This window comes from Sapajus apella, unplaced genomic scaffold, assembly GCF_009761245.1.
Source record: "Sapajus apella isolate SASKATOON/1434 unplaced genomic scaffold, GSC_monkey_1.0 scaffold117, whole genome shotgun sequence".
Lineage (NCBI taxonomy): Eukaryota > Metazoa > Chordata > Mammalia > Primates > Cebidae > Sapajus > Sapajus apella.
The window spans coordinates 5,311,408-5,334,502 of record NW_022437057.1 but is presented as its reverse complement, the minus strand read 5'-3'; the positions used below and the strand labels follow the sequence as shown (position 1 = coordinate 5,334,502).

Genomic DNA, 23,095 nt, shown 5'->3' with positions numbered 1-23,095 from the left:
AAAATACAAAAATTAGCCAGGTGTGATGGTGGGCACCTGTAATCCCACCTACTTGGGAGGCTGAGGCAGGAGAATCACTTGAACTCGAGAGGCAGAGGTTGCAGTCAGCTGAGATTGCACCATTGCGCTCCAGACTGGGTGACAGCAGCAAAAATCCGTCTCAAAAAAAAAAAAAAAAAAAAGTAAATTTAGGAGAATGAGAGTAAAGGAGAAAAGTGAGATGAGGCACAGAGACACAGAGACTGAGTCAGCAAGGGGGTGAAGGAGGGAGAGAAGGTGGTGGCTCGAGAATGGAGACAGATTCCTGCCTGCACAGAGCTGAGGACCTCTGCTGGCCCTGTCTGGGGTTCAGTTGCCCTTGACCCTGAGGATGGGAACCATCAGAAAAGGACTGTTTGCTCAAGATCCAGTACAGTTGGGAGGAAGAAATCCTATGGAGTGGGAAAAGAAAAGCTGATGGATGGAGGAAAGCTGGGGATCAGGAGCACCAAGCTCTTTGGCCAAATCCTGGGACCATCCCCAGGAGGTCTGCAGTGTGACTCTTCCCTCCAGGAAGAGCCCAAACCAGAGAACACACTGTCCCAGGCAGCGGGCCTGGGAGTTCCCCGACTCTGCTCTGGGACTGAGCGGCCTACTGTCCATCCCTCTCTGTTACAGCCTTCTCTGTCATCTCCATGGCCCTGAGCGCCATCCAAAGTCATCTTGTTTACCGTGTCTGTCTGCTTGTTTACTGTCTGTTTCTCTCGATGCAGAGGAAACTCCGTGAAGGGAGGGAGCTGGTAGGCCTCTAGGTGCCTAGCACAGCGCCTGCAGATGCTCACAAAAATACGGCTTGCATTAAGGAGTGGAAGGACAGGACGGGTGAGATGGTAACACGTGCTGTGTGTGGTAGGGGGCAGGGGCTGCTGCTTGGAGGTGGCATTGATGAAGCACTTTATCAACCACAGCGCCTAAAATAAAGGCCTCTGGGCTCTGAGATGAGAGCCCTTGAGAGAAGAAAGGCCCTTCTGGGACTCATTGTGTGGCTGTCAGCCTGAGTGCGGGCAGCTGCCGGGGGAAGAGGTCCTGGGGGGAGGGATGCCATGCCTGGCCCACCACACCTGCTCTCAGGCAGCAAGGAACTCACCAGCGGCCTGCTGTGGCTGCATGAGACGTGAGGAGGCTGACCCTGCTACCCAGGATGAGGGGGCCTGGGCAGGACAGGGAGCCCCGCCAGTCCTAGAAGTGTCCAGGGAAGGAATGAGTGTGTGCCAAGTAAACTAAGGGCCGCCTTACGCCAGGCACCCTGCTGGGCACTGCATCAGTTTGCGTCAGTGACTTCTCCCGACAAGGCCCAGAGGAAGGGATTGTTGAAACAGGTAAAGAGCTGAAAGTTCGGGGAGGTGATGTGATCAGTCCAGGGCCATGTGGGGGGTGGTGGCAGAGACAGGAGCTGACCAGTCTGGCTCCCTTCACATCGCCGGGCCTCCAACACAGTCTCAGGCTGAGGACACTCACCTCCTGATGGCTGCTCACCTCTGTGGGGACTTTTGATGTGATGCAGAGAGAGAGGAAGGAAGAGGAGGGAATTAGGTAGAGAGATGGATAATTTCCTTTCCTGCAAAATAAGGAGTGAGATAGATATCCTTGTAGCTGCTTCTTCACCTTCTTTTTGTTCCCTTCTGTTCTACTCTTTGGGCTGCCTGTTTCAGGCTGAGATTGGTGGGGAGATCCCAGCTCCCCTCTTAGCTCCCCTCTCAGCACCCCACTGTGAGACCTTGGACAGGTCCTTCCCCTCTCTAAGCCGGGCCATCTCCTCTGTGAAATACTGATAACACTTTTGACCTGTGAGGTCAAAGGGTGGCTGTGAGGAGTTAAGAAGGCAGAGGAAGCAGATGAAGCCTGGTATCATCTACCTAAGAGATCCCCTTGGTATCAGCCAGAGGTCCCAGGACACCCACTTCCAATCCAGTCACTCCACTTGGCTGCTGGAGATAACTTTCTAAAATGAAAGGCAGACCTTGACCCTCCCCGTCTGGGGCCTTGTATAGACACTTTGGGAAAGAGGATGTCCAAATGGCTAGGAAGCATATGAAAAGGTGTTCAACCTACTCGTCATTGGGGAAATAAAAATTCCAACGATAACCACTACACATCCACCAGAATGGCTGAAATGGAAAAGAAGGAAAATGCCAAATGTTGCTGAGGGTTTGGAGCTCCTGGAAATTCCACCACATAGCTACAGTAGGGAATGTAACTTACAACTATCATTCTGGAAGAAACATTTGACAGTAGCTGCTAGAGCTGAACCTGCATCTCCTGTGATGTAGCAACTCCACTCCTTGGCATAAACCCCTGGAAATGTGTACATGTGTTTTTCCAAAGACACATACAAGAATCTCCATAGCAGCACTTCTCCCAAGAGCCTCAAGCTGAAAACAACCCGAGTGGCTATCAACACTAGAACTGCATTTCGGTCTAGTCCCACGATGGGATTCACTGGAGCAAATGAGAATGAATTATAGCCACGTGCAACAACTCAAGAGAACCTCCATCATTGCTGAGCGAGAATCCAACAGTGCCTGATTTCATTTATGTGAAGTTTAAAAATAGCCAATGACTCTATGAAATCAGAAGTCAGGACAGCAGCTCCTTTTGCAGGGAGATGGGGACTGGAAAGGGGAGCAAAGGGAGCTTCTATGATGCTGGCAAGTTTCTCTGTCGAGCTGGGCAAGGTTACATGGGCGTGTTCACTTTGAAAACTCACTGAGCTGTAAACTTATGTTAGGAACACTTTATGAATGTAGGTGATAGTTCAATATTTTTTTTTCCTGAAAAAACAAAAATGAAGAGCAACTCGCCCTTCCATGGCTTCCTCCTAGCCTGGGACAGGGCCTCTGCTCTGTGGCTGTCATGCAAGGCCCTTTGCTGCTGGATCAGTCCAGCCGTCGCCACTGCCTGCTCGAGCACTAGAGAAAGGGGTGGGTCTTCCACACAGCAGGCTGATTTTCACTTCTGTGCCTTTGCCCATGGTGCCCCTCTAGCTGGCATCCCTTTTCTCCCCACTTTCCATTCACCCCCTCATCCTTCCACTCCCTAGTGGGCCAGCTACCCCCACCCTGAGCTCCCACATTCCCCATCAAACTTTTCTTTATCTCAGCAATACTCATTCGGTTTTCATATTATCATCTACATGCCTGCCCACTCCTCCAAGCTCAGGGCTTGCCACAGATTCATTTCTTGCCCCTATGCTCAGCCTGGGGCCAGGCAGGGTAGAGAAACAGGGAATGCCCCTTCTAGGACTGCTATGAACTGTTTAGGTTCACACCTGATTCCCTGAGCACCAGGCTGGCACAGGCTGCCTCTTCCTGATCGTCAGCTCCTTCCTGCCCCTCTGGATAATTCGGGTCATGATGAACCACTGGATCACAACCTCCAGTTGAGACTCTCTTCTGGATGTAATCAACCTTGTCAGAAACCAGAGGCCTGGGGCCTGTCTCAGACCCACCCTCTGGTGGTAGCCCTGGCCTCACTGACTGCTGGCCAGGCTGCTGCCCTGGTCTCTGCACTCCTGGCTCAGGCCAGAGGCTCTGGCTCACCTGCCCAACAATCTCTTTCCTTCTTAGGATGGGGCCTCCTTTGCCCTGCCCAGGGGGGGCCTTCCCCAGAGGCCGTGGTGGGGCCTGGAGACATCCCTGCCTCTGGTTCCAGCATGGGCTCTGGAGCCACAGAACCCCTTGCAACACCCTTGCCAATTACTCTCCCCTCAGTCATTCAGCACCTCTATCTATTTTCCTTGTGTGCATCTTGCATTTACTATTACTCATTTTATGCTTAGCAAAAGTAACAGATTCTTTTTTTGACCTTTAATACATATATTTGAAAAGGGAACATAAGATCCTTCTCATAAACAGGAAAGCAGTATCCTGTTCTGTAAATAGATGGCCATGGTTAAATACAAATTCATGGAAAATAAAACATCGTTATCCACTTCCAGCTAGATACTGTTGCTGGCTGAAGGCTAAGCCTCTTCCTTGGAAAGGAAATCAGCATGGTTAAGGAGAGGCTAACCTTCAATTGAGACTCTCTCCTTGATGTAATCAACCGAAAAGGCAGTCACTCTCTCCCAGTGCTATTTAATTTGTGCCTGAATAACTCTTCAAATCATCTCATGGATGCCGATGGTCTGTGCCCATCTTGTGGGAAATGCTACCTCAGCAGCCTCTGCATCTGCGGCCAGCTCCCTGGCCACATGACCACTTCTGCCATCAGGGCTGGATCCACGGCCACCTGCCCCACACCCACCCCACACTGATCCAGGCTGACTGGGCCTGGGCATCCACTTTGCCCCAAGGAGCTTTGCTTTTGTTTTGTATTTTTTTATTTTTGGTTGGTTCTAGTTTCAACCATCCCAGGGAGCTAAGCTAAAGAGAAGGATATAAGAACTAACTTTTTGAGCCCTTCCTAAGTGACAGACATTGTGATTGGTGTTTTACTTCGATTCTCTCAATTTCCCCCACATTTCAGTCATTCATGTGCCGCCTTCATGCCTTCCACCCTATCACTTAGTATTTCTCTTAAAGTCGATTTGCCTTTTTAAAAAGATCATAATTTTATTTTCAAAGGAAATGCTATATTGTTTCCATAAATCACAGTCTGGTGTGCTGTTGGTTTCTAACACGCATCCGTTGTGAGCTATTAAAATAATAAATGTTCATCCATATACCACCTAAAGTCATCTTGTACAGCATCAATCAATCACATGTGTGCCAGCCTCCGGGAGGTACCAAAGGATCTTAGCTGTGCTCACACAGACCTGGGTGGGTGGCTCGTGGCTGAGAATGTGGAGGCTCAAAAGGACACTTGCCCTAAGCCCCACGGGCGGAAAGGGATGTGGCTGCGATCTGAATCCAATCCACCTCTAAAGGCCTAGGCTCTTTCAATGCCAGTGCTTTCCCAAATGCACTTCTTAAACTCAAAAGAACCCTTTAACAGTAAAAATATAGGAGGAAAAACAACATATATAACAGATAACAGCGAAGCTTTTGTGATTGAAATGGGTTTGGAGGATCCAAGGCTTCTTCTTTGAGGCCTTCCCTTCCCCACACCCATCCTCTAATGGGCCCTGAGAACCCTTCTGAGAAGCCCAGGATGCTGAGGAACATTACTTCAAACCCGTACTGCACCACCCTGTCCCTTGACTCCATTTGGTGCATTTTTTCCATGAGCCAAACGCCTGAGGGGCAGCTTCCAGGTCTCTGTTACTTTTTCTGGCCAGGTGGCCCTGCCTTGGATCTTGGCCACCTTGAAATCTTGAAATTTTCCATTTTGCCATTTTGAAATCTTCCACTGGCTTTCTAAGTCTTACTCTGACCTAATTATTCACTCATCAAACACCGATGTCTTATAATCGGGATGCAGATTTTTAGAGGGTACAAAGGGGGATGAGAGGAATGGAACATATTTCTTTTGGTGGGTTCCCAGACCCATGTGAGAGACAGACACTGGTCAAGTGCGGTAGGGGTGCGGACAGCCCCTGCCCCCGTGAAACTCACTGGTGTTCTCATTCCTGTCTCCCTCAGGTGCTGGCCGCATTCTGTGGTGGGCAGGGCCTGGGATGGGGCTGGCCAAGGGGCCGGAGCAGTGCTGGGAGCCCTCCGCATGGTGAGGCTAGAGGCCTTGCCTGATTTCCCACTGTACTTTCTGGGTTATTTTCCCTTTAGCAAACACTTTCTGATGTAAGTCTAGAGTTAGAATCGTATCTCACTCCAATCCCTAAATCCTCACTTCCATGGGAGGACCCACTTACAATGGCCCCAGCATTGGTAGTATGAAGCTCTGCCTGGCTCCCAGCCTCAGCCTGTCTCCTCTCCACATTGCTGAGTCTAGTTGACCCTCCAACCTGGAGACCATCCTCCCGCTGAAGTGGGTACCCCAAAGAGATCCTCCTAGGCCAGTAAGAGAAGCATCTGTTGCCTTAAAAATATGAAAAAGTCCTGGTAGAGTTCCAATAGGTTTTAGAGATTCCTAAGGACATTTAGTCTTGTGGTGCCTCCTGACCGAGTCAAGACTGCTATCCAGCCCCTCAGTGCTGACCATAGCCCTGGTCCTCTCTGGAAGGCCTCCATCTTTGGAAGGCCCATATAATGTCCCCAGAACATCACCTGTGAAGTCTCTCCTGTGTTCTGAGACCAGCCAGGTCTTAGCTAAGTCCAAGTTCCAGGAAGCTTCTCTCTTGGTGGTCCCAAGAGTTGAATCCACTGGGGAACTCAGAACAACTCAAGTCAATTCAAGCCAAGTCAACTCAGGTTAACTCAAGTCAATGCACCTGAACCCCACTCCATGAATATGTGCTGTGGACCTCTCTGCCTATTCCATACCACCCTGAGCCCGGCTCCAGTTGAGAGAAAGCAAAATCCAGAAATTAAAGTGACACAATCTTGACTCTCAAGGAGTTTTCTGTTTTGAACACAGATTCCAGACTCAAACTTTTTCTTGAGCTGAGGGAACGCATTGCACAAGGAGCTGGAGAAAGATTCTCCTTTCTGGACTGGAGACAGGTCAACCAACAACCAACAGCTGAATCTTGAAGTTCGCTTCCCAAGACTTTTCAAATCACCCTCCCTGAGTAGTATGACTTTATTAACTGAGATTACAGAGTCGGCTGGTTCCTCTACCTTTAAGATCTGGCTCATATGGGTCCTGAGCCAATCATTCATTCATTTATTCACAAACCTGCATCAAGACCTTACTATGTGCCATTCCCGTTACAGATATTATCTCATTTAATCCTCAGAGTAATCAGTATGAATGCAAAACCAGTAAGGGGCCAGCTGGACTTCAACCTGGCCCTATTCCAAGGCTCGTGCTCTTTCCATCTCATCCCACTGCCTCTTAGAACAATTGAATAGAATCTATAACACAGGATAGAGATCACTGAATGCTTAAACCAACACATTCTATACAGAGGGAAAGAGTGGATTGATGAATATTTTATGTAAGACGAAATCCCACCTGACCAGTTTATTAGAATTCTTTGAGAAGTGAACTATATAGGGAGATAAAGCAAGACTTTCACAAAAAGCCTCTGTCAAGTTTCCATCCCAAAGCCTATTAATAAAATTGATTCATTATAGAATTGGGCAGAGGTGGGTGGTGAGTGGGAGGGAGTCTATTTTTGCATGGATAGGGAACTGGCTTAGAGACAAGAAAGAGAGGGTGGAGATAGATGGGTGCTTTTCCAAATGGGTTCCCCGGGAATTGGTACTGAGTTTGGGCTTATATAACACTCAGTACACAAGCATCAAGCACCCAGTATGTGCAGGTCTTGCACTAAGCATGGGCTGCAGTACCCAAACAATCCAGATTCAGCCCTTGTCCCAGAAAAGCCCAAAGGTGCAAGAGCTGAGTGACAACTCCACATTTTGGAAGATGAGAAGCTCCTCAGGGAGAGGAGATGCCAAGACATTGGAGACAAAACCTGAAGAAGGTTGCTGGGAATGTGGAAACCCCAGACAGCAGCCAGAAGGTCTGGGCTTTAGCACCAGCTCTGTCCCCGACTCTCTGTGTGACACTGGGCTAGTCCCTCCCCACTCTGGGTCTCAGTTTTCTCTCCTATACAATGAAGGAATTGGACAATATGTCCCCAGTGCTCTGAAGGGAGGAGGATGACTTACACTAGGAACTGCTTATGAGCAAGTCTTCATTTTCTGTGGCCAAAATGTTCCCTTCTGTCCCAGCTCTGTGATGGGGGACCCCCCTCCCACCTCTCATTTGTGAACAGTGAAGCCGAGGCAGAGAGCCATGAGGTCTGTGACGCTGGGGCTCAGAGCCCAGCCTGGAATTCCTCAGTGGCATTCTCTGCGAATGACTCAGCATCATAAATAGCTCCCATCTGGATGAGCAACGATATCTATAGCGATCAAGCGATCTCTATATCCACATACACTCTCTCTGTGCAAATATGTGGCTCACTGTATGCTAAATACGAGGTGGCCTGGAGACGTTCCTCCTCTTAAGAGACTATTTGGTATGAAACTCAAGACTGTTTATTTAAAGAAACAAGTTTACAACTATGCACACTGGATTACTGGTTGTGTGGGTGGCGGGGAAGAGGAGAGGTGGATGAGGGACGCCGGGTGTGATCCGAGCTTGGCCGGCCACCTGGAAGAAGAGCTGAGGTTGACTGCTCCACCCACAAGATGCTTTGGATACTGGGCTGGGGAGGGGGTGGCAGGGGGGATGTTGAGCTCATCAGTGCAGGAAGCCATGGCTCAGCAGAAAGAGCACAGGATCTGACAGTGACAAGAGAGCCAAGTGCCAGCCCAGCCCTGCCTTTCCATTCATCTTGGGCAGTTCATCAGTTCACTCATTCATTCATCAAACATGTACCAAGCACCTACAATGTGCATAGGCCACTGGGATACAGACATGAAAAAGCTTAGAATTCAGCCTTAGCTACCTACCAGCTGTGTGTCTTTGGGCAAGTCCTTTCCTCACTGAGCTTTATCTTTCTCATCTGTAACTGGGGATAATACTATCCATCTCAGGCTTTTTGGAGAGCACTGAATGAGACAATGCACAAGAAAGTGCTTCTCTGTTGTAAATGGCTCTGAAAATGCAAGGTAAACACCATTCCACCACACTGTCCCACTGATCCATCTCATTCCATCTTAAGATCGTTCTTGGCAAGACATGCCCCCTTCATCCAGGCTCCAGGGGTGAGGGACGCCCTTAACACTATCGAGGGTTTGGCGCTGAGCAGTGCCCTTACCTTTGCTTCCTGGCAGAGCTGGGATGCAGGCACCTTCAGTCAGTGAGCAGAGCAGATAGCATGGCAGGTACCGCACCTTCCTGGAGGAGGAGAGAGGAGGTTGAGGGTTGAGGAGAGAGCTTCTAGGAAATTGCCTTGCTGGAGCCCCAGACCCCAGTGAAGGCATGCCCTTCCCTCTCCTGAGGCCACCACTGCTGCTCTTGATTCCAGCAAAGCGCTGGGCAGGTTGGGGCCCTGCCTGCCGTCACACCCAACTCCTGGCCCACCTCACCCAATCTGACAGTAGTTACCCATCTGTCCACTGGTGCAGGCAGCACTTAGATCCTACCACTGATCATACTTTCCTTACTTAAATGTGATTTCTGATTGGTGTAAAGGGATTGGATTTATCATCAATCATATCTAGTTTTGAATTCCAGCTTTGGGGATGTCCTCTCTGAACCTCAGTGTCCTCATCTGTAAAATGGGACTTCTAATAGCACCGACCTCATACACTCAGTGCTATATAAGTGCTTGTTATTATTACTGTTGTTAAATAAGATCACATCTGTAAAGACAGTTTTTATACTGTAGCTCCTCAAATTTTAATTACTTTCCTGTGCTTGATTCCAGGGGGCACCATGCATTCTGTAAAAGGCAAAGGTTGGCTGTTACATGACTGTTTCCAGAGCTCTGCCACAAGGCCAGGCAGATGGCAAACGCCAGTAAATCATTGTTGACTGAGCATTGTGACAAATTTGCCCGATTTGCTATCACAGATTTAGGACGAGTGAGGTCGACGTTTCGTCCTCATTTTATGGATGAGAATACCGACGTGGAGAGGGGGAGATGGTCTGTGAAGATCACTCGGGGGTAGGCGTGGAGCTGCGGCTCTTCCTTCTCCTACTCTTGCTGTCTGCTGCAGCCAGGGCCTCACTCGGTTGGGGCACCACGGACTCAGCAACTGAAGGGGCTGCAATGTGCACCCCAGGACAACCTGTCGCCTCCTCCCCCAACTCTCAATTTCCTCTTCTTTTAGTAACCATTGCTCTGATCTCAGTGGATCCAGGAGCAGATATTATTGTATCATTTGCAGAGGTGAGGACTAAGGCTGAAAGGCATGAAAGGTTGAAGCAGATCACGGAGACGGTGTAGAGTGAATCAGGGCTTCCCACAGGGATCAGCCGACTCCAGGCAACATTAATTCCTAACAAACCCTCAGGCCCGGCTTCCCTCACCTCCTCCATTGCTAGCATAGGAGCTCCTTGGGGCCGAGCCTGGTTGTTTCCCCAGAGCCTGGTTTTAGCAGGACTTGATAAGTATCTGTTGAGTGAATGAATGAGTAACTAAGTGGGCGAGTGACTTTACCAGGCTGTGTTCTAAATGCTGGTGACAGGGCAGTGAAAAGGCCAGGCATGGTCCCTGCTCTCAGAGAGCTAATATTTGTATTTGAAACTAGCAACTGGATTAAAAACAGGGCAGATGTTCCTGTTTCCAGCTTGCTGGGGAGGGAGAAGGGGTGGGCGCCTGCGAGCTGCAGCCTGCTGTCTGCCCAAGGAACGAGCACCTGGGAGCAAATGGCAGCTTCCTTGTCCTCAGGTGGGACCACCTGTGTGTAGGGACAGAAGGCTGGCCTTTAAGAAGGGAAGGAAAGACGGAGAGGTGGTACAATCGTGTGTTTAGTGTCTACCTACTGCTCAGCCCCAGCTATTGTGTCATCTGGCACATAGTACGTGCTTAGTAAACTTTTGTTCCATGAATGAAGAGTGGGCAGAACACATGTTGGGATGACTTACGTCTAGGAGGCAGGGAGAGTCAAGAGCATTAACTGCCAAAATCATTACAACTTAGAAGGGAGTGTCACTCCTCACAGAGCCCGTTCACACACCAGCTCTTCTCCTGCACAGGCGAGGGGCCCGTTAAGCACGCACTTGCTAGTGAGCGCTCTGTGCCTCTGTGCTGGGCACTGGTGGTGTTGGTATAAATAAAAGAGCAATGCCACCCCCTTTAGTGTATTTGCTGTGTGCCCAGCCCTCACATCCATAAATCCCTAATTCTCCCGCTAGTCTGGCAAGGCCAATGTCATAACCCCCACCACACAGAGGATGGCACGGATGCCAGAGAGGCCTTGATCTCACATGGTGAAAACCCAGGTCTCTTGTCTAACTCTGTGAGTGAGACATAAAAAGTTCACAGCCAAATGGGGACACAAGCAGGAAAGCCGATAGTTAAGCTACAATGTGCCACCCCCTCTAATGTGGGTTTCTCTAACGTGCTGCTCTCTTTGGCACCCTAGAGAATTTGGGAGGGCTTCCCTGAAAAGGTGAGTCTGGAGCTGAGGATTTGTGGAGGCCAAGTGGACAGTGGGAAAGGAAGGGCTTTCCAGGTATAAGGGAGAGCATCTGCAAAGACACGGAGGAGGCATGGTCTACTCAGGGCACTGGGAGGAAGGTGGCTTGGCTGGAGCCTCAGGGCAAAAAAAGAGACTGGCAGTTTGTCAGATCCAGTTTAGAAGGGGCCTTAAAGGAGCTTGAGCTTCACCTTGAGGGTGATGGGGAGCCATTGCAGGGTTCAGCTCTGTGTTCTAGATCCTTCTGGGCACCTCAGGGGCTCAGGGATGAGAATGGGAGCATGAGGGTGGGGAGTCTGGGGTGCTCTTAACAGGCTGTGGACAGGGAATGGTGCTAAGGCAGTGGCTTGGGGTGGCAAAGATAGGAGGAGTAGGTAGCAAGACTCAGGGCTTGATGAGGTGCGGAGCTGAGGGAGAATGGGGCTCAGCCTGCTGGCTTGGATGTGTGTGTAGCGGTGACATGGGCATATGTGGCAGTCAACCCTCTTGTCAGCTGACCCACCCTGTGGAGTTGGAGGTTCTGTCCCAGCTGCAAGAAAATCGCTGTGGCAGGTCCTAGTGCCAGTTCCAGCAAAGGCTTCCCCTATCACCTGACTGCTTGCATACCGTGTCCTAGCAACCTTGCAGCCCTCCCCTTGGCAACGTGAGCTCCTCCTCTGACTGCGCTAGAAGGGAAGGTGGGGCTGGGATGTCCCCTGACCACCAGACCCGCCCAGGGAACCTGCCACCTGCAGCCTGCTGGGCTCATCAGGTGGAGGCTGGCCAACTAGGCAAGGGAGGTGGTCTGGACACGGGAAGCCTTGGGAGCCGGGTTCTGATACCAGAGCTGACGCTCTGTGGGAGTGATCTTGCACAAATTTCTTCCCCTCCGCAGGTGTCAGTTTTCCCTTCTGTAAAATAAAAAGGGATCTCTGCAGTCTAATGTGGTCTTATCTCGTTTTTGATATTTTCCATGCTTATTGCTTGGATGCTGTGTTGCTGACACAGATTTTAGTGTCAGACTTCAGGGATTTAAATCGTAGTTAACTTGGACAAGTCATTTCATCCCTGAGTCTAGATTTTTTTTCTCTAAAAATGGATAGAGCTCATGTTTACTCAAAAGGGTTGTTAGAGTTGGCTGAAATTGTATCAACGAAAGTGCTTTACAAATGGCAAATAATAATAGAATGTTATTGATTTTATTTCATCATATGGTCTTCTGTGCTCTGTTGAAATTCATTGACCCACCACCAGCAAGCAGCTATGGCAGGAAGAGTTTACCAAACAATTACTATGTGCCAAGCATTGTGCTGAGTGTTTTCCTAATATTACATCAACCATAGAAGCTACCTATTATTATTATTCTTATTTTACATATGAACAAAATGGAGGGCCCATACAGTTAAGTATAGAAAGATCTTGGCCAGGGTCCCTGGCTTCAAAACTGGTTTAAAATGCAAGAGGTGTCCACCTCAGGATCTCTTTTTACATCTTGGATTTTTCCTCTTGTCTGAAGTTAGAATTTAACAGGGTTGGGTAGTCAGGGGAGTAGCACTAACATTTAATGAGCATCTTTTATGTGCCAAGAATCGACCAGGTCCTCAGGCCTAAACGTGTTTGTCAATCACAGGGGGGTCTTGTTAAAATGCAGGTTCTGATCCAGTGCATCTGAGATGCAGCTGAGATCATGCATTTCTAATAAACTCCCAGGTGATGTTGATGCTGCCGGTCTGTGGACCACACATTGAGTAGCCAGGCGTTGGAGGAAATCAACCAGTATCTTACTGAATCCTGGTGGCTGTTTTATTAGTTCTGAGTTCAGAGACAGGGAATTGAGGCTTGAGGTGCAATGCACCTCACTAGGCTCCTAAAGCGTACAAGGGGTGGGTCTGATCCTACACAGCACTGGGTACAGGCCCACTATCGCCTCCTTGATGTGTGATCCTTTCTCTGGGGCTCTGTCTCCACAGCCGAGGCAGGCAGTGTTCTCTGGGGCCCCTACCAGGACCACTTTCTTATTTTTAGTTCGCCATGAGCAGACTGGCTCCTGATACTGGCTTCTAGTGGGAACAGGGCTTGGCCCAGGCAGTATCCCTGCAGTTGAGTGAACGTCTTAGGGCCGAGATTAGATCCTGCTTATGCACAACTCATTTCACCTTCCTCACCCTAATCCCTGCTCTTTTGTATCCTGTCTTTATTTAAAATTTTGGTATTTTATTCATCAGTTTTTGCATTATTTTTTTTAAAAGAAATATTGCATTAAAAGTTATTTGTCTTGATCAAGTTTTCAGCATCCTCTTCAGGATCCTGGCCCCACCCCAGTCCTGGTAGACTGAAGTCATCCCCTCCCACCGCATCCTTCCAGGATTAGGATGCTGCCTGCAAGGTACTGCAGCGCCAGCACGGCCTCCAGCACCGATGGATTTATTTTCCAGCAGGTGAGTCCTGCAGATGCATCACTTGGCTTGCCCCTTGGCTGACCTGCTCTAGAGATGGCAGCAGGAACTGTGGCCTGAAGGAGGGCCCAGGGGATCACTCTGACATGGGCTTCACCCCATCTGCCCCTTAATGGCTGTGTGACTGAGGAAAGTGACTTCAGCACAATTTAGATCACACCACTCCTCTGTCTCACAGAGAAACTCCCCCAGCCTGCAAGGCCCCACCTGCCCCAAGCCTCACAGCCTTTCTGCTCCCACCATCTGCTACTCTCCTCCTTGCTCACTTGGTTTCCGTCCTGCAATCTTGTCAGGGTTGTTTTTGCCCTAGGTCCTCTGCATGTTCTGTTCCTTCTGCCTCCACACTTGCCTCACAGGCAGCTTCTTCTCATTCAGATGCCAGCCCCAATGCCTCTTCCTTGAAGGCTTCCCTGGATTTAAAGAGCCTCATCCTCCTCAGTACACTCCCCCCTTTTACTTCCTAGTATTTATGTGACTTGGTGAAATGATTTTGTTTACTTGCCTGGTTTCTGTCTCCCCACTAGAAAGTGAGCTCTGTAAAGGCATGGCCCTTGTCTTCCTCTTCACTGTCTCTCCAGCTTTAAAACAGTTATTGGCTCATTGGGCTGCCCAGTGAGTATTGATGAATCAATGAGTCATTCCCTGGGCTTCAGTTTTCACATTTGGGAAATGGGATGATAACCCTAACCCACAGTGTTATTGTCACAGTTGAAAGCACATTTGGGCCAGGTGTGGTGGCCGAGGCAGGAGGATCACCTGAGGTCAGGAGTTCAAGACCAACCTGGCCAACATGGTGAACACCGTCTCTGTTAAAAATACAAAAATTAGCCTGGCGTGATGGCGCATGCCTGTAATCCCAGTTACTAGGGAGGCTGAGGCAGGACAATTGCTTGAACCCAGGAGGTAGAGGTTGCGGTCAGCTGAGATCATAACCCTGCACTCCAGCCTGGGTGATAGAGTGAGACTTTGTCTCAAAAAAATAAAAAAATTTTAAAAAGCACATTTGCTGATCGTCTGCTATGTGCCTGTCATTGTGCAAAATGACCCAGTGAGGCCTGGTGGTATTACCCCCATTTTACAGGTGATGAATTTGAAGCTCAGAGACATGGTGGGGTTTGCCCAAGATCCTTCATCTACGAAGGCCCAGGGCTGAGGCTCTGTCCTGTTGGAGAAGCATCTGGCCCCATGCCCTGCTCTGCGGAGGTTCCTGATGTGAGAGCCAGGGCTGAGTTCCTCGGAGCCTTTTGCCATTTGCTGCTTGAACTGCAAGACCCTACTTGCCCGCCTGGCTGTTGCAGCTTCCCAGGAGTCAGAGACAGGAATTCTAATGGCTGTTTTTTTGTGCAATACAAAGGCCTGCCTCTTGCAAATGTAGAGACACATTTTCTCCGCATTGGCAATTACCATGCTGAATATCTGGGGAACAGTTTTCATCTGCCAGGCACTTTACCAAGATTAACTTCTGAGCCCTATGCAGCAATGCTTGTTGCAGATTGAGGGGGTGGCAGGGAAAGCGTGGGCAGTGGTGTCTTTGATCACAGGAGAGCCTAGGATTTGGAAGGGCTTGAGACCCCACGTCAGCACCTCTGAAAATTTGGTTTATTTTCCTGAGGTGATTTCTCCATTGTCCTGAAAGCACTGAGCTTCTAGAGGATTCAAGGTTTCTGATGTTTCCTAGCCCATCTGGCTACAGATTCAGCAATGTAGTCCACAAATATTTACTGAGAACATCCTAGGCATTATTCTAGACTCCGAGGATGCAATGATGGGCCAAAATACATTAGTGCCTTTGCCCTCCTACAGATATTAACTCAGTGGAGGAGCCGGAGGACAGTGACTCCTGCCAATAACTGGCTGTGTGACTGCGGGTTAGTTCCCTTCCCTCTCTGGGCCTTTGAATTTTATCTTCCTCTCTTCTCTGAATCCCCTGCTTAAAAGTCTTCAGTGGCTCTCCATTGCTTACAGAGCAAGGCGGGCATCTCCGGCCTGGGATTCGAGGCCCAAGCCGGGCCCTAGTGGACACTTCTTGGCATGTGCGCCCGTCTCGCCCATCTCCATTTTGCTCCTTTTTTATTTAGAATACTCGTACTCATACGGCACATTCTGAGTGCCAGGAATGTCTGAGTGCTGCACATATTTTAACTTGTTTAACTCTCACAGAAATCCCTTGAAATAAGTATTTGGACTCTCATCATCTCCACTTTAAGAATGAGGACATCGAGTCACACAGGGGTAAACAACTTGCCTAAACCCACACAGCTTCTCAATGGCAGGGCTGGGATTTGAACCTAGGCAGCCTGGTTCCTGGGCCATGTCCCCCACAGCTACCACACACTGCCCCTTGGTGCACCTGTGCAGCAGCCTTACTACTCTCCTTTCCCAGGTATCCATCACCCACCTCCATGAAGCCTTCCCTGATGCTTCCCAGGCTGACTTAAATCTTCTTGTCTCTTCTCACAATGGCAGCCCTTAGCTTGGGTTATGGTTGGTCTGGCTTGTCTATTGTCTCCTTAGCTGAATGCTGACCATCTCCGCATGGGAGAGGCTGTGTCTCACCCTTCCGGCCTCAGTGGCCAGCCCAGCACCCCCATATCATCCACTCTCCACACAGCAACAGAGGCATTTTTTAAAAACACCCAGTTTTTTAACACCCCTCTGCTTAAAGCCATCTGGCTACTATCCATTACATTTAGAATAAAAGCCTCAATCCTGACCATGGCCTAGAAGGCCCTGCATGATTTCCTCCCTGGCCCCTCCCTGCCCCTGGCGGCTGCTGTTCTCCCCTCATTTACTCCACCTCCCATCTGTCCCTCTACAGTCCAGGCTCACATTAGGGCTTCTGCCAGAGCTATTTCCTCTGTTTGGTGTGTGCTGCCCCATGTTGTCACATGACTGACTTGTCATTCAGTGTCACCAGTTCACACAGTGTCTTGTTCTGCTATATCACCATCACTTGGAATCGTGCCTGACACAGAATAGCCATTCAATGAGTAAGCGTCTTGAAGGAAGACAAGATGTCTGCCAAGTCCCTTTGGGATCTTATACATTGCAGTTCAAATAGTTCCAGGTAATATAATGCATCTAAGTCAGTCTCATCCCAATCTGATGGCTGGGATAATTTCATAAGCTGGGCTATACTATCTTTATCACTTTTCTATGTCTGGACTGAAATCACACTCCCATACACAAGACACTTGTATTGGCTGTTCTCTGCTGACTTTCCTTCACCAAGGATGCTAAGAGCTCCTTGCGTGTACTGTCAATTGTCTACCTAAGACTTGGGGAAACTTGTGAGACACTGCCCTCCCCATTTGGTAGGCAGAGGATTTCCTGAAGACTGAAAAGTCTGACTTGCAGAGTCAGAGTCCCGGAGCCCAGTCAGGACACACATACCCATCACGGCCATCACATTTCATCAGTAACAGGGAGACTTTATGTTCCCAAAAGGCACAAGAGCTCTGAGTCCTGCCAGGACCTGGGTCAAACACTACTCATTTAGCACCTCTACGGAGCTGAGGTCTGTAACTGAGGGGGTATGCAGCCAAATTCAGGGCAAATGGGAAAAGGAAGGCTTTATGTACATCTGGTTAAGGCAAGCAGGGCTGGCAAAAATCCACAGAAATGAGATCTGGGCTTCTGACTGCGCAGCCTTTTGCTAATGAGAACTAAGGGGCCAGCTGGGAGGTTAGCACAGCAGCCAGAAAGAAGGTGCCACCAAGATCAGGTTACTTAGAAAGTATGTGGGAGGGGCTGGGTGGGGTGGTTCATGCCTTTAATCCCAGCTGCATTTTGGGAAGTGAGGGAAGGGGATCAATTGAGCCCAGGAGTTTGAGACCAGCCTGGGCAACATAATGGGGCTTCATTTCTACAAAAATAAAATATAATAATAATAAAATAGCTGGACATGGTGGTACACACCTGTAGTTCTAGCTACTTGGGAAGCTGAGGAGAGAGGACCCCTTAAGCCCAGGAGTTTGAGGATGCAGTAAGCTGTGATTACACTATCACAGCTTAGTGATTACACTATAGCCTTAGTGATTACACTATATATATATGAAGGCTATTTCTTTCCCCCCTTCCTTTTCCTCCTTCCAGCCTCTTTGAGCTAGATAAGAAAATGGCATCCCTACAACTAACAAGGAATGTAAAGGGCCCCTTCAAGGAGAACTACAAGCCACTGCTCAACAAAATAAGAGAGGACACAAACAGATGGAGAAACATACCATGTTCATGGTTAGAAAGAATCAATAACATGAAAATGGCCATACTGCCCAAAGTAATTTACAGATTCAACGCTATCCCCATCAAGCTACCAATGACCTTCTTCACAGAACTGGAAAAAACCACCTTAAACTTCATATGGAACCAAAAGAGAGCCCGCATAGCCAAGTCAATTCTAAGCAAAAAGAACCAAGTGGGAGGCATCACGCTACTGGACTTCAAACTATACTACAAGGCTACAGTAATCAAAACAGCATGGTACTGGTACCAAAACAGAGATATAGACCAATGGAACAGAACAGACGTCTCGGAGGCAACACAACATATCTACAACCATCCGATCTTTGACAAACCAGACAAAAACAAGCAATGGGGAAAGGATTCCCTGTTTAATAAATGCTGTTGGGAAAACTGGCTAGCCATGTGCAGACAGCAGAAACTGGACCCCTTCCTGACACCTTACACTAAAATTAACTCCAGGTGGATTAAAGACTTAAACATAAGACCTAACACCATAAAAACCTTAGAAGAAAACCTAGGCAAAACCATTCAGGACATAAGTGTAGGCAAGGACTTCATGACCAAAACACCAAAAGCATTAACAAAAGCCAAAATAGACAAATGGGACCTAATCAAACTCCACAGCTTCTGCACAGCAAAAGAAACAGTCATTAGAGTGAATCAGCAACCAACAGAATGGGAAAAAATTTTTGCAGTTTGCCCATCTGACAAAGGGCTGATATCCAGAATTTACAAAGAACTAAAACAGATTTACAAGGAAAAAACAAACAAGCCCATTCAAAAGTGGGCAAAGGGTATGAACAGATACTTCACAAAAGAAGACATACATGAGGCCAACAAACATCTGAAAAAATGCTCATCATCACTGGTCATCAGAGAAATGCAAATCAAAACAACATTGAGATACCATCTCATGCCAGCTGGAATGGCGATCATTAAAAAATCTAGAGACAACAGATGCTGGAGAGGATGTGGAGAAATAGGAACACTTTTACACTGTTGGTGGGAATGTAAATTAGTTCAACCATTGTGGAAGACAGTGTGGCAATTCCTCAAGGACCTAGAAATAGAAATTCCATTTGACCCAGCAATCCCATTACTGGGTATATATCCAAAGGATTAGAAATCGTTCTACTATAAGGACACGTGCACACGAATGTTCATTGCAGCACTGTTTACAATAGCAAAGACCTGGAACCAACCCAAATGGCCATCGATGATAGACTGGACAGGGAAAATGTGGCACATACACACCATGGAATATTATGCAGCCATCAAAAACGATGAGTTTGTGTCCTTTGTAGGGACATGGATGAACCTGGAAACCATCATTCTCAGAAAACTGACGGAAGAGCAGAAGATCAAACACCACATGTTCTCACTCATAGGCGGGTGTTGAACAATGAGAACACATGGACACAGGGAGGGGAGCACTACACACTGGGCTCAGTTGGGGAGAAACAGGGGAGGGATGGTGGGGGATGGGGGGTAGGGGAGAGATAGCAAGGGGAGAGATGCCAGATGTAGGTGATGGGGAGGAAGGCAGTAAATCACACTGCCACATGTGTACCTATGCAACAACCTTGCATGATCTTCACATGTACTCCAAAACCTAAAATACAATAAAATAAATAAATGGAAAAAAAAAGAAAAGAAAAGAAAATGGCATCCCAAGTTTATAAGTTCAAAGATCTTGGTTCTGGTCTCTGCACCATGGAACTTTGGGCCAATTCTTCCCCATTTTTGACCCCTCTCTTCCTCATTTGTAAAATGTGTCTGGTTGGCTTGATGATTTCCAAATCAATGATTTCCATAATGTTAATCTTTCTAGCCTTAGGAGCTCATGATTCAGATTACTTTGAAAGGGAAGCTTTCACTTTTTCCCTGTGGGGTTTGATCTGTCTGGGTAGGCAGTGGATATGAACAATTCTGGCATGGTAAAACCTGTTGAGGGTTGATGTATCCCTTGTTTATTTCTGAAACAATTTCTTTTAATGCATGTGGCTCATCACTATAGTGTGGCTTCTCATTCTGCAAAGGACAGAAATGTTCAGAACGGATTGAGGAGGCAAGGTCATGATTTGAGTTAGTGACTTCCAAGATGGTCTAGTATCTGAATGGCAGAAGTTGTACTGATGTTAAAATCCATCTGTATGAAATGATGTGATGTCTTGGGTTTGCTTCCAAATAAGTCAGTGTGTGTGTGTGTGCATGCGATGAGAGTGAATGTGGGTGTGTGTGAATTGGGTGTGTGTGATGAGAGTGGGTGTGGGTATAAATGAAACAAAATTGGCCAACTGTTGAAGCTGAATGATGGGTATGTGGGGGATTATTATACTATTCTTTCTATTTTTCTAAATATGTTTGAAGTATTCCATCATAAAAGGCTCTTTGGAGACTGGTTCCAGGCTTTCTCTCCACTCTCATTTTTCAGGCCGCATCCTGAGGACTGTCTGGCACAGTAACATTGCCTTGGTGGCTGGAATTTCACATCTCTTGACCTTGACACAAAGCTGTATCTGCCTGGGGTCCTTTTCTTCGTCTTTCCTTACAGTTTGTGACTCCTGCTTCTGAGATCCCACAGCCCTGTTGCCTTGATACTTAACATATTGCAAGTGTTTGTTTTCTTTTCTGGCCTGTGACCTCCTCAAGTTACTTCTCTGCCTCCCCAGTGCACAGCCAGTGCCTGGTATATAATAGGTTCCCAGTACAAGTTTACAGAAAGGATAATAGCAGCCATGGGATCTACCATTTTTTAAGTATTTACTACGCGTCACTAAGCTCATTAAATCCTCATCCAAGTGGGCATAATTAATCTTCTCATTCCTCTTTGATAGCTGAAGATAGTCTCAGAAGGTCACTTGCCCAAGGTCACGTGCTAGTAAGTAAACCACTCTGATATTCTCCTTGCATCTGGGATTTTAAGAGCTCTCTATGAATGCTATGCAACAGGCCCAGGAGTTAAGAAGCCTGGGTTTTAGGCCCAGCTCTGCTACTAAATTGCTGAGTGACCTTGGGCGAATCATCCCTGCCCCCTAGGCCTGGTCTCCCACGGAGACAATCAGTGATCTAGAGTGTCACGTGATCTGAGGGCCCTCCCAGCCTCAGCTCTCAGAGAAAAGGTTTCTCTTCCACATATGCTTTCCTGCCTCAGAACTGGCTTCCCTTTTTGGGAGCCTCCTGGCTTAACGGACGCCCTCAACCTCTTTTCTTGCTAATTGCAACCTCCCAGGTCTAAGCCGAGTTCGCAACCTGCTGTCTGGGTCGCCCCCTCCCCCATTTCTTCTCCGCGGACTGGGATTTCTTTGGGGGGGGCGTGAGACAGAGAGGGAGCCCGGAGCTACCCCGTTAGTCAGGCTTCCCCGCGGCTTCTCGGCGCCCTCCCCCTACGGAAACTCAGCCTCACACTTTCTAGGGATGTTCTGGGGACAGCCGGAGTCAGTGATTGCAGCTGCCAGCCGCGGGCTTCTGTGCTGGGCTCTTGGAAGTCCGCGGTTTTGAGCTGGGGTGGGGGTGGGGGTCTGGAGGGAAGAAGGGGCGGCTCACTCCTTCCTCCTCGCCAGGAGCTCAGCCTAGGCCCAGACCGCCCAGCAGAGCCGGGACCCTTCTGTGCCTGCGTCCCCTCCACCCTCTTGCCCACTCTTAGCTGGGGCCCGCCATTGCACTGCCAGGCCTCAGCGGACGGCAGACCCAAGCCGAAGATGCGCGGCTGTGCTAGGCCCCTGCCCAGCTCGCCGGTGACATCGCTCTGGGAGAAGCCGAAATCCCCCGATCTGTGCTGCCTCATGTCACCCCCCGGCGCTCTGCAGGCCCCAGCCCCACGTCTTTGTTCGCGGTTCGCTGTGCAGCCGGAGGGAGCTGTCCGCCGCCGCTGTGCTGGCGCGGGGACCGGCGCGCGGGGGCGAGGGACGGTCCTCAGCGGCCGCGCGGAACCCGGGCGTAAGGTGCGGAGTAGCCCTTCCGGCCGCCGCGGTCCGCCGCTGTCCGCAGTGCTGACCCAGGAGAAACAACCCCCCCCTCCCCAGCCTGGCGCGGGAGCTGTCCCCGAGGTGGTGCTGAAGCGAGAAGCCCGAGGCGCCCTCTGCCTCGCCCCGGAAGAGCCGCCCGCGGCTGAGAGCTCCAGGGAGGGGGAGAGGCCGGAGGAAGCCGCCTTCTGGGAGCTCTGGAGCGCGGGGCCTGTGGCTGGGGTCTCTCCGCCAACCGCTCCCGCGGAGGACAGTGGCTCAGCCACAGGGAGCGAGGGCGCGTTCTACGAACCTGTTGGAGGCTGCAGCTCCTCCGTGGCCGACCAGGGAGCCAGGGACCGAGGTTCTGGCGCGTTTCTCCCTCCCCCTCTTCCTTGACTCCTCCGCCGAGGCGCTCCCTCCTGCCTGGGCTAGCACACATGCACGCGGGGGGCGCCGAACCCTGCTTCTGTCTGCCCCGAATGTCGGCCAAGCTGTAGGGCACAGAGCCCAGAGACCTCCCCCAAGGGCAGACCCGCTCCCAGGGAGACCCAAGCTTACGGAGAAAGGAGGCGGGGGCTAGCGGCGGAGACGAGAGAGGGCGCCTGCAGAGGTGGCCGTGAAATCAAGGAGACATGGGAGAGTTCCCACACAGGCAGCTCTGCCCTGAAGTTCCGAAGACTTAGGGGTCTGTCTCTAAGGCGTCCTGACTTTGCAATATCTCTCCCTCTCCATTTCTGTGACCAATAACTAAATGCAGGTCTACTTACCTGATCTGTTGCAAACTCCATTCACTGGGCTGACTGCCTTTAGTACCTCATTCCAGGCCGTCTTTTACTATGTCCCAGAGAAAGCTCTCCAAACTAACTTTTTTATGAAGTATTTTAAGTCTTTCACTAGCAAGACAAGCTATCTGCCTATCATGACAGAGGACCACTTATTCTGAACAGGCTCACCCCGATGCCTTAGCACCTGCCCTTCACTTTGGCTGAGACTTTCTCCCCTCCTTACTACTTTTGCTTTATCTGCAAGTGGAAACATCCTCATTTTCCAAGGAAATTTTCCTGGCCCCCTAAATCACAGTCAGTCACTCCCTCCTCTAGGATCCCTCAGCCTTTACATCCCTCCACTACACTTCTCATCACATTGTGTTACTCATGTACCTCTACCCTCAGTTGCCAGGCTTATAAAAACTGGTTCCATATTTTATGTTTCTCTGTATCTTCATCTTCTAGCATGGTGACTGGCACACAATAGATGTTGAGTTATATCTGCTGAATGAATGTACACATGAGAAGCTGAGGTCAAAATAACTTCCTTTTCTTCATGTTATTGCTCATTTATTTTTTTTCCTTCCTTCCTTCCTTCCTTCCTTCCTTCCTTCCTTCCTTCC

General features: G+C 49.2%; 1 protein-coding gene across 2 annotated transcripts in view; it reads right to left on the bottom strand.

The window, feature by feature from the left end:
- Window positions 1-22,798, bottom strand: part of CPLX2 (complexin 2) — an 80,838-nt gene extending 58,040 nt beyond the window's left edge. The window contains exons 1-2 of one of the 2 annotated variants that reach the window (XM_032260395.1): window positions 22,016-22,798; window positions 8,753-8,832 (exon numbers count right to left, since the gene is read on the bottom strand). The gene's annotated coding sequence lies outside the window, so the exon portion shown is untranslated. The remainder of the gene's footprint in view (window positions 1-8,752; window positions 8,833-22,015) is intronic. The other variant, XM_032260397.1, reaches the window with a different exon arrangement.
- Between the last annotated feature and the right edge of the window lie 297 nt (window positions 22,799-23,095).